Source organism: Coregonus clupeaformis, unplaced genomic scaffold, assembly GCF_020615455.1.
Source record: "Coregonus clupeaformis isolate EN_2021a unplaced genomic scaffold, ASM2061545v1 scaf0055, whole genome shotgun sequence".
Taxonomy (NCBI): domain Eukaryota; kingdom Metazoa; phylum Chordata; class Actinopteri; order Salmoniformes; family Salmonidae; genus Coregonus; species Coregonus clupeaformis.
In genome coordinates, this window is record NW_025533510.1 from 113,097 (window position 1) to 124,503 (window position 11,407).

The 11,407-nt window shown below is 43.6% G+C and overlaps 1 protein-coding gene across 1 annotated transcript in view; it reads right to left on the reverse strand.

Annotated features, from left to right (window-relative positions):
• The window catches only part of LOC121556436 (melanocortin receptor 5-like), a 61,269-nt gene extending 50,667 nt beyond the window's left edge, over positions 1–10,602 (reverse strand). The window contains exon 1 of the mRNA XM_041870338.1: positions 10,423–10,602. The gene's annotated coding sequence lies outside the window, so the exon portion shown is untranslated. The remainder of the gene's footprint in view (positions 1–10,422) is intronic.
• Positions 10,603–11,407: the final 805 nt, after the last annotated feature.

Sequence of the window (11,407 nt, forward strand, 5' to 3'; positions counted from 1 at the left end):
TTTGTGTGTTCTTTTTCTTTAGAATTTTCAAATAAACTTGACGTGTTTTATGATTAATAGTGATGTTGTGCTTGTACTATTTTGGACACACTGTCCTCAGGCTCCAGCTTTATGTTGTATGTTGATCGTATTAAAACAAAGAAAACAATCTGAAGTTGTTGTTTTTAAGTTATATATACAGTGGGGAGAACAAGTATTTGATACACTGCCGATTTTGCAGGTTTTCCTAATTACAAAGCATGTAGAGGTCTGTCATTTTTATCATATGTACACTTCAACTGTGAGAGACGGAATCTAAAACAAAAATCCAGAAAATCACATTGTATGATTTTTAAGTAATTCATTTGCATTTTATTGCATGCCATAAGTATTTGATACATCAGAAAAGCAGAACTTAATATTTGGTACAGAAACCTTTGTTTGCAATTACAGAGATCATACGTTTCCTGTAGGTCTTGACCAGGTTTGCACACACTGCAGCAGGGATTTTGGCCCACTCCTCCATACAGACCTTCTCCAGATCCTTCAGGTTTCGGGGCTGTCGCTGGGCAATACAGACTTTCAGCTCCCTCCAAAGATTTTCTATTGGGTTCAGGTCTGGAGACTGGCTAGGCCACTCCAGGACCTTGAGATGCTTCTTAGTGAGCCACTCCTTAGTTGCCCTGGCTGTGTGTTTCGGGTCATTGTCATGCTGGAAGAACCAGCCACGACCCATCTTCAATGCTCTTACTGAGGGAAGGAGGTTGTTGGCCAAGATCTCGCGATACATGGCCCCATCCATCCTCCCCTCAATACGGTGCAGTCGTCCTGTCCCCTTTGCAGAAAAGCATCCCCAAAGAATGATGTTTCCACCTCCATGCTTCACGGTTGGGATGGTGTTCTTGGGGTTGTACTCATCCTTCTTCTTCCTCCAAACACGGCGAGTGGAGTTTAGACCAAAAAGCTATATTTTTGTCTCATCAGACCACATGACCTTCTCCCATTCCTCCTTTGGATCATCCAGATGATCATTGGCAAACTTCAGACGGGCCTGGACATGCGCTGGCTTGAGCAGGGGGACCTTGCGTGCGCTGCAGGATTTTAATCCATGACGGCGTAGTGTGTTACTAATGGTTTTCTTTGAGACTGTGGTCCCAGCTCTCTTCAGATCATTGACCAGGTCCTGCCGTGTAGTTCTGGGCTGATCCCTCACCTTCCTTATGATCATTGATGCCCCACGAGGTGAGATCTTGCATGGAGCCCCAGACCGAGGGTGATTGACCGTCATCTTGAACTTCTTCCATTTTCTAATAATTGCACCAACAGTTGTTGCCTTCTCACCAATCTGCTTGCCTATTGTCCTGTAGCCCATCCCAGCCTTGTGCAGGTCTACAATTTTATCCCTGATGTCCTTACACAGCTATCTGGTCTTGGCCATTGTGGAGAGGTTGGAGTCTGTTTGATTGAGTGTGTGGACAGGTGTCTTTTATACAGGTAACGAGTTCAAACAGGTGCAGTTAATACAGGTAATGAGTGGAGAACAGGAGGGCTTCTTAAAGAAAAACTAACAGGTCTGTGAGAGCTGGAATTCTTACTGGTTGGTAGGTGATCAAATACTTATGTCATGCAATAAAATGCAAATTAATTACTTAAAAATCATACAATATGATTTTCTGGATTTTTGTTTTAGATTCCGTCTCTCACAGTTGAAGTGTACCTATGATAAAAAATTACAGACCTCTACATGCTTTGTAAGTAGGAAAACCTGCAAAATCGGCAGTGTATCAAATACTTGTTCTCCCCACTGTATATACCATGATTTTTCCGGTCCGGCCCACTTGGGAATAGATTTTCCTCCATGTGGCCCCTGAGCTAAAATGAGTTTGACACCCCTGCTTTAGAGGCCATGCAATTCAGTACTCATCTCGAAAATAAAAGCAATTTAGGTCAAAAGAGTCCATACTAACAACGGAAATAGAAGGTCTAACAGAACAGATAGATAGCAATAAAAATAAAAAAGGTTGTCCAATATCGGCATATCTATTTATTATTGCCATCGAGGTGTTAGCTATTAAAATCAGATCCAACAATAACATCAAGGGATTAGAAATCCAGGGTTTAAAAATAAAGGTGTCATTGTACGCTGATGATTCATGTTTTTTTTTTTTTATCCACAACTTGAATCCCTCCACAGCCTCATAGAGGATCTAGATACATTTTCTAACATCTCTGGATTACAACTAAAATTATGATAAATGTACTACATTACGTATTGGATCACTAAAAAATTAAAATGTTAAATTACCATGTAGTTTACCAATGAAATGGTCTGATGGTGATGTGGATATACTCGGAATACATATCCCAAAGGAAATATATGATCTCACTTCAATACATTTTAATAGAAAGTTAGCAAAAATAGATAGGATCTTGCTACCATGGAAGGGTAAATACCTGTCAATTTGTGGAAATATCACCCTGATTAACTCTTTAGTATTATCCCAGTTTACCTATTTGTTTATGGTCTTGCGAACAGTTTTTGAAATTATATGAGAGAAAAAAATATTCTATTTTATTTGGAACGGCAAGCCAGACAAAATTAAATGGGCCTATTTCTATAATGAATATGAATTCAGAGGACAGAAACTATTAAATATTAAAGCGTTGGTATATATAGTATGCAACAAATATTGTGGTTAAACTCAAATATACTAATTGATAATAAAAAAACATTGTTTTTGACAAAATGTTTAAAAAAGGTATAATCTTTGTTAATTATATCATCGGTAGTACTGGTGGAGTTATGTCGCACATGCAGCTAACAAAAACATATGGAAATGTCTGTTCTACCCAAAATTACAACCAAATAATTGCAGCATTACCCCAAAAGAGGAAAGTGTAAGGGGGAAAAAGTAAGGAACTTGTCTGTCGGCCTTGCATTAAAGAACAGAATTGGTTAAAGAAAATTGTAATAAATAAAAAAGTATACCAGTTTCATTTAAGGACCAAAGGATTGACAGCCGTCCCATATAGATTGCAAAATAGTTGGGAAGAGATTTCTGACGTACCGATTCCATGGCATAGTGTTTATGAACTGATAAGCAAAACGTCGCCGGATTCAAAACCTAGAATTTTTCAATTTAAATTATTATATACAATTCTTGCTACCAATAGAATGTTAATTATATGGGAGATTCAATCTTCCCAGCTCTGCAGATTTTGCTGCGAAGAGACAGAATCATTAGATCATTTGTTTTGGTACTGTCCATTTGTTGCTTGTTCTTGGACACAGCTCCAGGAATGGCTAAAGGATTGCAATATTTACCTGTAGCTAACCCTGCAGATAGCACTACTGGGTGATCTGAAAAGTCATAGTCAATCGATCAATAATATAATAATACTTTTAGCAAAAAAAATTATTTTCAATTTACAATCTGTAGAAACAATGAGAATAGAAAGGTTCAGTACATTTGTAAAACATCACAGTACAGTTGAAATATATATGGCAAATAGAAATCCAATATGGATGGTGTTAAGAGATAGATGGGAGGTATTGAATGGAGCTGAAGGATGGGACTAACAACAACTAATAAGAACAAGATAACTAATAATGTAAAGCATACTGTGTCCATAATAAGTACAGTGGGGAGAACAAGTATTTGATACACTGCCGATTTTGCAGGTTTTCCTACTTACAAAGCATGTAGAGGTCTGTAATTTTGATCATAGGTACACTTCAACTGTGAGAGACGGAATCTAAAACAAAAATCCAGAAAATCACATTGTATGATTTTTAAGTAATTATTTTGCATTTATTGCATGACATAAGTATTTGATACATCAGAAAAGCAGAACTTAATATTTGGTACAGAAACCTTTGTTTGCAATTACAGAGATCATACATTTCCTGTAGGACTTGACCAGGTTTGCACACACTGCAGCAGGGATTTTGGCCCACTCCTCCATACAGACCTTCTCCAGATCCTTCAGGTTTCGGGGCTGTCGCTGGGCAATACGGACTTTCAGCTCCCTCCAAAGATTTTCTATTGGGTTCAGGTCTGGAGACTGGCTAGGCCACTCCAGGACCTTGAGATGCTTCTTACGGAGCCACTCCTTAGTTGCCCTGGCTGTGTGTTTCGGGTCGTTGTCATGCTGGAAGACCCACCACGACCCATCTTCAATGCTCTTACTGAGGGAAGGAGGTTGTTGGCCAAGATCTCGTGATACATGGCCCCATCCATCCTCCCCTCAATACGGTGCAGTCGTCCTGTCCCCTTTGCAGAAAAGCATCCCCAAAGAATGATGTTTCCACCTCCATGCTTCATGGTTGGGATGGTGTTCTTGGGGTTGTACTCATCCTTCTTCTTCCTCCAAACACGGCGAGTGGAGTTTAGACCAAAAAGTCTCATCAGACCACATGACCTTCTCCCATTCCTCCTCTGGATCATCCAGATGGTCATTGGCAAACTTCAGACGGGCCTGGACATGCGCTGGCTTGAGCAGGGGGACCTTGCGTGCGCTGCAGGATGTTAATCCATGACGGCGTAGTGTGTTACTAATGGTTTTCTTTGAGACTGTGGTCCCAGCTCTCTTCAGGTCATTGACCAGGTCCTGCCGTGTAGTTCTGGGCTGATCCCTCACCTTCCTCATGATCATTGATGCCCCACGAGGTGAGATCTTGCATGGAGCCCCAGACCGAGGGTGATTGACCGTCATCTTGAACTTCTTCCATTTTCTAATAATTGCGCCAACAGTTGTTGCCTTCTCACCAAGCTGCTTGCCTATTGTCCTGTAGCCCATCCCAGCCTTGTGCAGGTCTACAATTTTATCCCTGATGTCCTTACACAGCTCTCTGGTCTTGGCCATTGTGGAGAGGTTGGAGTCTGTTTGATTGAGTGTGTGGACAGGTGTCTTTTATACAGGTAACAAGTTCAAACAGGTGCAGTTAATACAGGTAATGAGTGGAGAACAGGAGGGCTTCTTAAAGAAAAACTAACAGGTCTGTGAGAGCTGGAATTCTTACTGGTTGGTAGGTGATCAAATACTTATGTCATGCAATAAAATGCAAATTAATTACTTAAAAATCATACAATGTGATTTTCTGGATTTTTGTTTTAGATTCCGTCTCTCACAGTTGAAGTGTACCTATGATAAAAATTACAGACCTCTACATGCTTTGTAAGTAGGAAAACCTGCAAAATCGGCAGTGTATCAAATACTTGTTCTCCCCACTGTATAATAATAATAATAATAATAATAATATGCCATTTAGCAGACACTTTTATCCAAAGCGACTTACAGTCATGTGTGCATACATTTTTGTGTATGGGTGGTCCCGGGGATCGAATCTACTACCCTGGCATTACAAGCGCCGTGCTCTACCAGCTGAGCTACAGAGGACCTATATAGGTTATAGGTTACTGTGTCCAGTATGCCCTCCTGTAGCTCAGTTGGTAAAGCATGGTGCTTGCAACGCCAGGGTTGTGGGTTCGTTTCCCACGGGGGGCCAGTATGAAAATGTATGCACTCACTAACTGTAAGTCGCTCTGGATAAGAGTGTCTGCTAAATGACTGAAATGTAGAAATAATAAGTATATAGGTTGAGAGCTTTTGTGAAAGAGCACAGTTAGAAAGATATGGCATATAGAAGCAAACCTGATGGACATCATGAAAATGATCGGAGAGTTTGAGGGTAGAGGAAGTTCAGGAGTAAAAACAAACTAAATATAATTATTTTAAAATTGAATGTGTCCATAAAATGTATATAGTATGTATAAGCTGGAAGTAGAGGCTTAAGCATTGTTGTTCACTAGTTTACTCCAATTAGGGAAGGGGTGGTGGGGTTGGAAAGTAATAAAGGGAAATATATATATTTTTAAGGGTATGTATGTATGTATGTATGTATGTATGTATGTATGTATGTATGTATGTATGTATGTATGTATGTATGTATGTGTGTGTGTGTGTGTGTGTGTGTGTGTGTGTGTGTGTGTGTGTGTGTGTGTTTGCGAGGGAAAAAAACATATGGGAGATTGGAAGTGATGCAGACAATAACATTGATGGAAGTTACAATCTATCTACAATATTAAAGCTGATCTACCCCCTAAAAAAAAAAAAAAAAAGAGACCTGGTTGTCTGTGTATCTTTCGGTCTTCTCTCTCTCGCTGTCTCTCTCTCTCTCTCTCTCGCTGTCTCTCTCTCTCTCTCTCTCGCTGTCTCTCTCTCTCTCTCTCTCGCTGTCTCTCTCTCTCTCTCTCGCTCTCTCTCTCTCTCGCTGTCTCTCTCTCTCTCGCTGTCTCTCTCTCTCTCTCGCTGTCTGTCTCTCTCTCTCTCGCTGTCTCTCTCTCTCTCTCTCTCTCGCTGTCTCTCTCTCTCGCTGTCTCTCTCTCTTTCTCCACTCATATCTCCCCTCCCTTTGTATATCTATACATGACTAGCAAGAGGTTTTGTCAACAGTATTAGTATAATGGCCCCCATTTCCCTCCCTTAATCAGGTCTCTGATCCATCTCTCCTCAATCCTCCTCTATTCTTCTATTTAAATGGGAGCCCACATCTTTCCCCTCCCCGGTCGCCCCCACAAGCTTTTAACATCGACTCGTTGGAGAGCACCAACCACCACCCCGGCTCCCTCACACCCACGCACTGAACCGATGACTCAATCTAGCTGGCACACAGAACCACAGAGAGCAGACAGTGATCTACAGACCATGCTATTTTATGAAACAGTCTGGCTGAATGGCAGACAAATAGATAACTGAAAGTATAATTGTATGGGTAACTCTACTGATAGTGTAGGTGTCTAGGATGGTAACTCTACTGATAGTGTAGGTGTCTAGGATGGTAACTCTACTGATAGTGTAGGTGTCTAGGATGGTAACTCTAGTACATTACTGAACAGTGAATTGGGCAAGGTTCAATCAGAACTGCGGTAACCCGCGGTAACCGACAAATGCATAGCTTATTGTTGTTTTTGTTTAGGTTGTGTCGAAGGTGTAACAGCTTTGGAGCTTTCAAAACCACCAGCAGTTCCCGCCGTGAAACCTATTGCCGACATTGGCATTGGATGCACCGAGTCGCATTAGTAGAAATCCTAAGCAGCCATGTTATAAATTCGAACTGTGGAATGTGTGATGTAATCTACACCTCTTTTAGGTTGATATAAATATAATGATTTTCTATTTGACTGTCATTATTTCCATAAGTTCTGATCTTCTAATGCCGGTGAGATAAGGCAAGGTGTGGTTTCGTGACAAAGAACATAAGAGCAGCCGCTCACCAATTTGACATCTCCAACGCAGTTACACCGCTGGCATTGCCTAAACAAAAGGTAATGATACGCTATTGTTTTGTCAGCTAACAATGGTTACCGCTGATCTGAGTGAATCCTGGCCGTAATATATCTAACCTCAGTTAGTGATGGATGTACCGTTGTTATTGCACAGCAGTGATAAGAGCACGTTAGGACTGATCATCATTTACTTACATTTTAGTGATTTAGCAGACGCTCTTATCCAGATCCACTTAAAATTAGTGCATTCATCTTACGATACCTAGATGAACAACAACATGTCACAATCGTAGAAAGTAAATTTTCCCTCAAAGTCTTTATCAGTCAGTGCTAGTAGGAAGACACAAGTACTTTTATTTTTTTTACTCTGTGGGAGTTATTTATGATACATTTCAAAGAGGTAGGGTTTCAGACATTTTTGGAAAATTGGCAGGGACTCCGCTGTCCTTTAGACTTTAGTGGGAAGCTTGTTCCACCATTGGGGTGCCAGGACAGAGAAGAGCTTGGACTGGGTTGAGCGGGAGCTGCCCTCCCATTGGGGTGCCAGGACAGAGAAGAGCTTGGACTGGGCTGAGCGGGAGCTGCCCTCCCATTGGGGTGCCAGGACAGAGAAGAGCTTGGACTGGGCTGAGCGGGAGCTGCCCTCCCATTGGGGTGCCAGGACAGAGAAGAGCTTGGACTGGGTTGAGGGGGAGCTGCCCTCCCATTGGGGTGCCAGGACAGAGAAGAGCTTGGACTGGGCTGAGCGGGAGCTGCCCTCCCATTGGGGTGCCAGGACAGAGAAGAGCTTGGACTGGGTTGAGGGGGAGCTGCCCTCCCATTGGGGTGCCAGGACAGAGAAGAGCTTGGACTGGGCTGAGGGGGAGCTGCCCTCCCATTGGGGTGCCAGGACAGAGAAGAGCTTGGACTGGGTTGAGGGGGAGGTGCCCTCCCATTGGGGTGCCAGGACAGAGAAGAGCTTGGACTGGGCTGAGCGGGAGCTGCCCTCCCATTCGGGTGCCAGGACAGAGAAGAGCTTGGACTGGGCTGAGCGGGAGCTGCCCTCCCATTGGGGTGCCAGGACAGAGAAGAGCTTGGACTGGGTTGAGGGGGAGGTGCCCTCCCATTGGGGTGCCAGGACAGAGAAGAGCTTGGACTGGGCTGAGGGGGAGCTGCCCTCCCATTGGGGTGCCAGGACAGAGAAGAGCTTGGACTGGGCTGAGGGGGAGCTGCCCTCCCATTGGGGTGCCAGGACAGAGAAGAGCTTGGACTGGGCTGAGCGGGAGCTGCCCTCCCATTGGGGTGCCAGGACAGAGAAGAGCTTGGACTGGGCTGAGCGGGAGCTGCCCTCCCATTGGGGTGCCAGGACAGAGAAGAGCTTGGACTGGGTTGAGCGGGAGCTGCCCTCCCATTGGGGTGCCAGGACAGAGAAGAGCTTGGACTGGGCTGAGGGGGAGCTGCCCTCCCATTGGGGTGCCAGGACAGAGAAGAGCTTGGACTGGGCTGAGGGGGAGCTGCCCTCCCATTGGGGTGCCAGGACAGAGAAGAGCTTGGACTGGGCTGAGGGGGAGCTGCCCTCCCATTGGGGTGCCAGGACAGAGAAGAGCTTGGACTGGGTTGAGCGGGAGGTGCCCTCCCGTAGGGCTGGGAGGGCCAAGAGACCATAGGTGGCAGGATGGAGTACTTGGGTTGGGTTGTAGGGTTTGAGCATACCCTGAAGTCCCAGTTCCCCTTGCTGCTCCATAGGCAAGCACCAGGGTCTTGAAGACGATGCGAGCTTCGACTGGAAGCTAATGTAGTGTGCGGAGGAGTGGTGTGACATGGGAGAACTTTGGAAGGTTGAACACCAGGCTAGCTGCTGAGTTCTGGATAAGTTGCAGAGGTTTGATGGAACAAACAGGGAGCCCAGTCAACAGAGTTGCAGACGGTGTATGACCTGCAACGGTTACTGTGTGAGGAAAGGTTGTGCTCTACAGATGTTGTAGAGAATGAACCTGCAGGAGCGAGTCACTGCTTAGATTTTTGCAGAGAATGACAGGGTGTTGTCCAGGGTCATGCCAAGGTTCTTTGCACTCTGGGAGGGGGATACAGTGGAGTTGTTAACCGTGAAGGAGAGGTCTTGGAGTGAGCAGGCCTTCCCTGGGAGGAAGAGCAGCTCCATTTTGTCGAGGTTGAGCTTGAGGTGGTGGGCCGATATCCAAGTTGAGATGTCTGCCAGGCACGCAGAGATGCGTCACCGCTTTTCAATATACACTACATGACCAAAAGTATGTGGTCATCTGCTCATCAAACTTCTTATTCCAAAATCAAGAGCGTTGAAATGGAGTTGGTCCCTTTGCTTCAGCACACGCCGGTCCCGTGCTGTGAGCTGGTGTGGCCGACCACTTCGCGGCTGAGTGGTGGTTGCTCCTAGACGTTTGCACTTCACAAGCACTTACAGTTGACCGGGGCAGCTCTAGCACGGCAGACATTTTACGAACTGACTTGTTGAAAAGGTGGCATCCAATGACGGTGCCACGTTGAAAGTCACTGAGCTCTTCAGTAAGGACATTCTACTGCCAATGTCAGCAACGGGTGTGGCTGAAATGGCCGAATCCACTAATTTTAAAGGAACGTTCACATTCTTTTGTATATATAGTGTATTTATACTAATGATACTATTAAAACAATGTAATGTTTTGTATTATCAGCAAACTAATTTATAATATTGATGACCATGTTCTGAGACGTGTGACAGAGCAGAACATTACAAACAGTATATTATTATCTATAGATCTCTTTCAACCTCAGACACAAACAGTACATTATTCTCTATGGATCTCTTTCAACCTCAGACACAAACAGTACATTATTCTCTATATCTCTCTCTATAACAGATCAACTCTCCAGTAGGAGGTGCTGCCCAGCCTATAGTATGTTTTATTTTTATAGTGGACATAACGTTGAAGAACTGACATTGTTTCAAAGGTACAAATGTAACGTATTTTATAAGGATTGTTTATGTTGAACATTTGTTACAATGATGACATAACCCTGTTGTTCTAATCAAATCCGATGTATTTTCCAGGAAGATTCCATGTCACAATACGTTGACAAATTACGTTGAAACAACATTGATTCAACCAGTTTGTGCCCAGTGGGCAGTGTCCATAAAACGTAATTTGTGGAAACTCACCTCGGTGCCGCATGCTGCTTGCAGGGGTATCCGAATGAAGCTTGCTGAATTTAATCCGTTATAGCCGGTAGCCAGTATAGCAGCTTACCAGAGCTTGATTTAGTAATGGACAGTCCCCTTCTGATTCTAGCGCGAGGAGAGACTGCCAGTTGTAACTAGTCCGATGGATGGAACAGGGAATGAGAGCATTCCTGGATATATAGATGATGAGGGATCCTCCTCTCTCTCCTCTGCGTTGCTCTGTTTCAACGATATGACACGTGCTCCTCCGGCTCATCGACCCTCCTCTGCGTTGCTCTGTGTCAACGATATGATACGTGCTCCTCCGGCTCAACTGTAGCTCAACACGTAGACTAACTTGCTGCAGAGAACAGAGAGATTCTGGTTTGTTCATGTTCCACACAGAGAACAGAGAGATTCTGGTTTGTTCATGTTCTACACAGAGAACATAGAGATTCTGGTTTGTTCATGTTCTACACAGAGAACAGAGAGATTCTGGTTTGTTTATGATCTACACAGAGAGATCAGAGAGATTCTGGTTTGTTCATGTTCTACATAGAGACAAGACACCTCATGAAGCAATTAATTCACATCATGAAATTATTTTAGTATTATTTGGTACTTTGGTGTACAAAGGAAAAGTCTCACATGAAACAAATAAGTAATACATTCAGAACAATCCAAATGCAGCATCATGTGTTAGGATTATGAAGATTGGGGTTCACAAATTTAAGTCTCAAGTTTATTTGCCATGAAGTGCAATCCAGTCAGTGCCTATCATAAATATTCACCCCCCTTGGATTATTTCAAATGTTGTTGTGCTACAAAGTGGGATTGAAATATATTTCATTAAGTTAACCCTAACTTGCAATGATCAACAACAAACTTGACAGAGCTGGAAGAATTTAGAAAATAATGCACAGCTGTAATCGCTGCCAAAAGTGTTTCTAACATACAGTATATTGAGTGTTATTTTTCATGAATT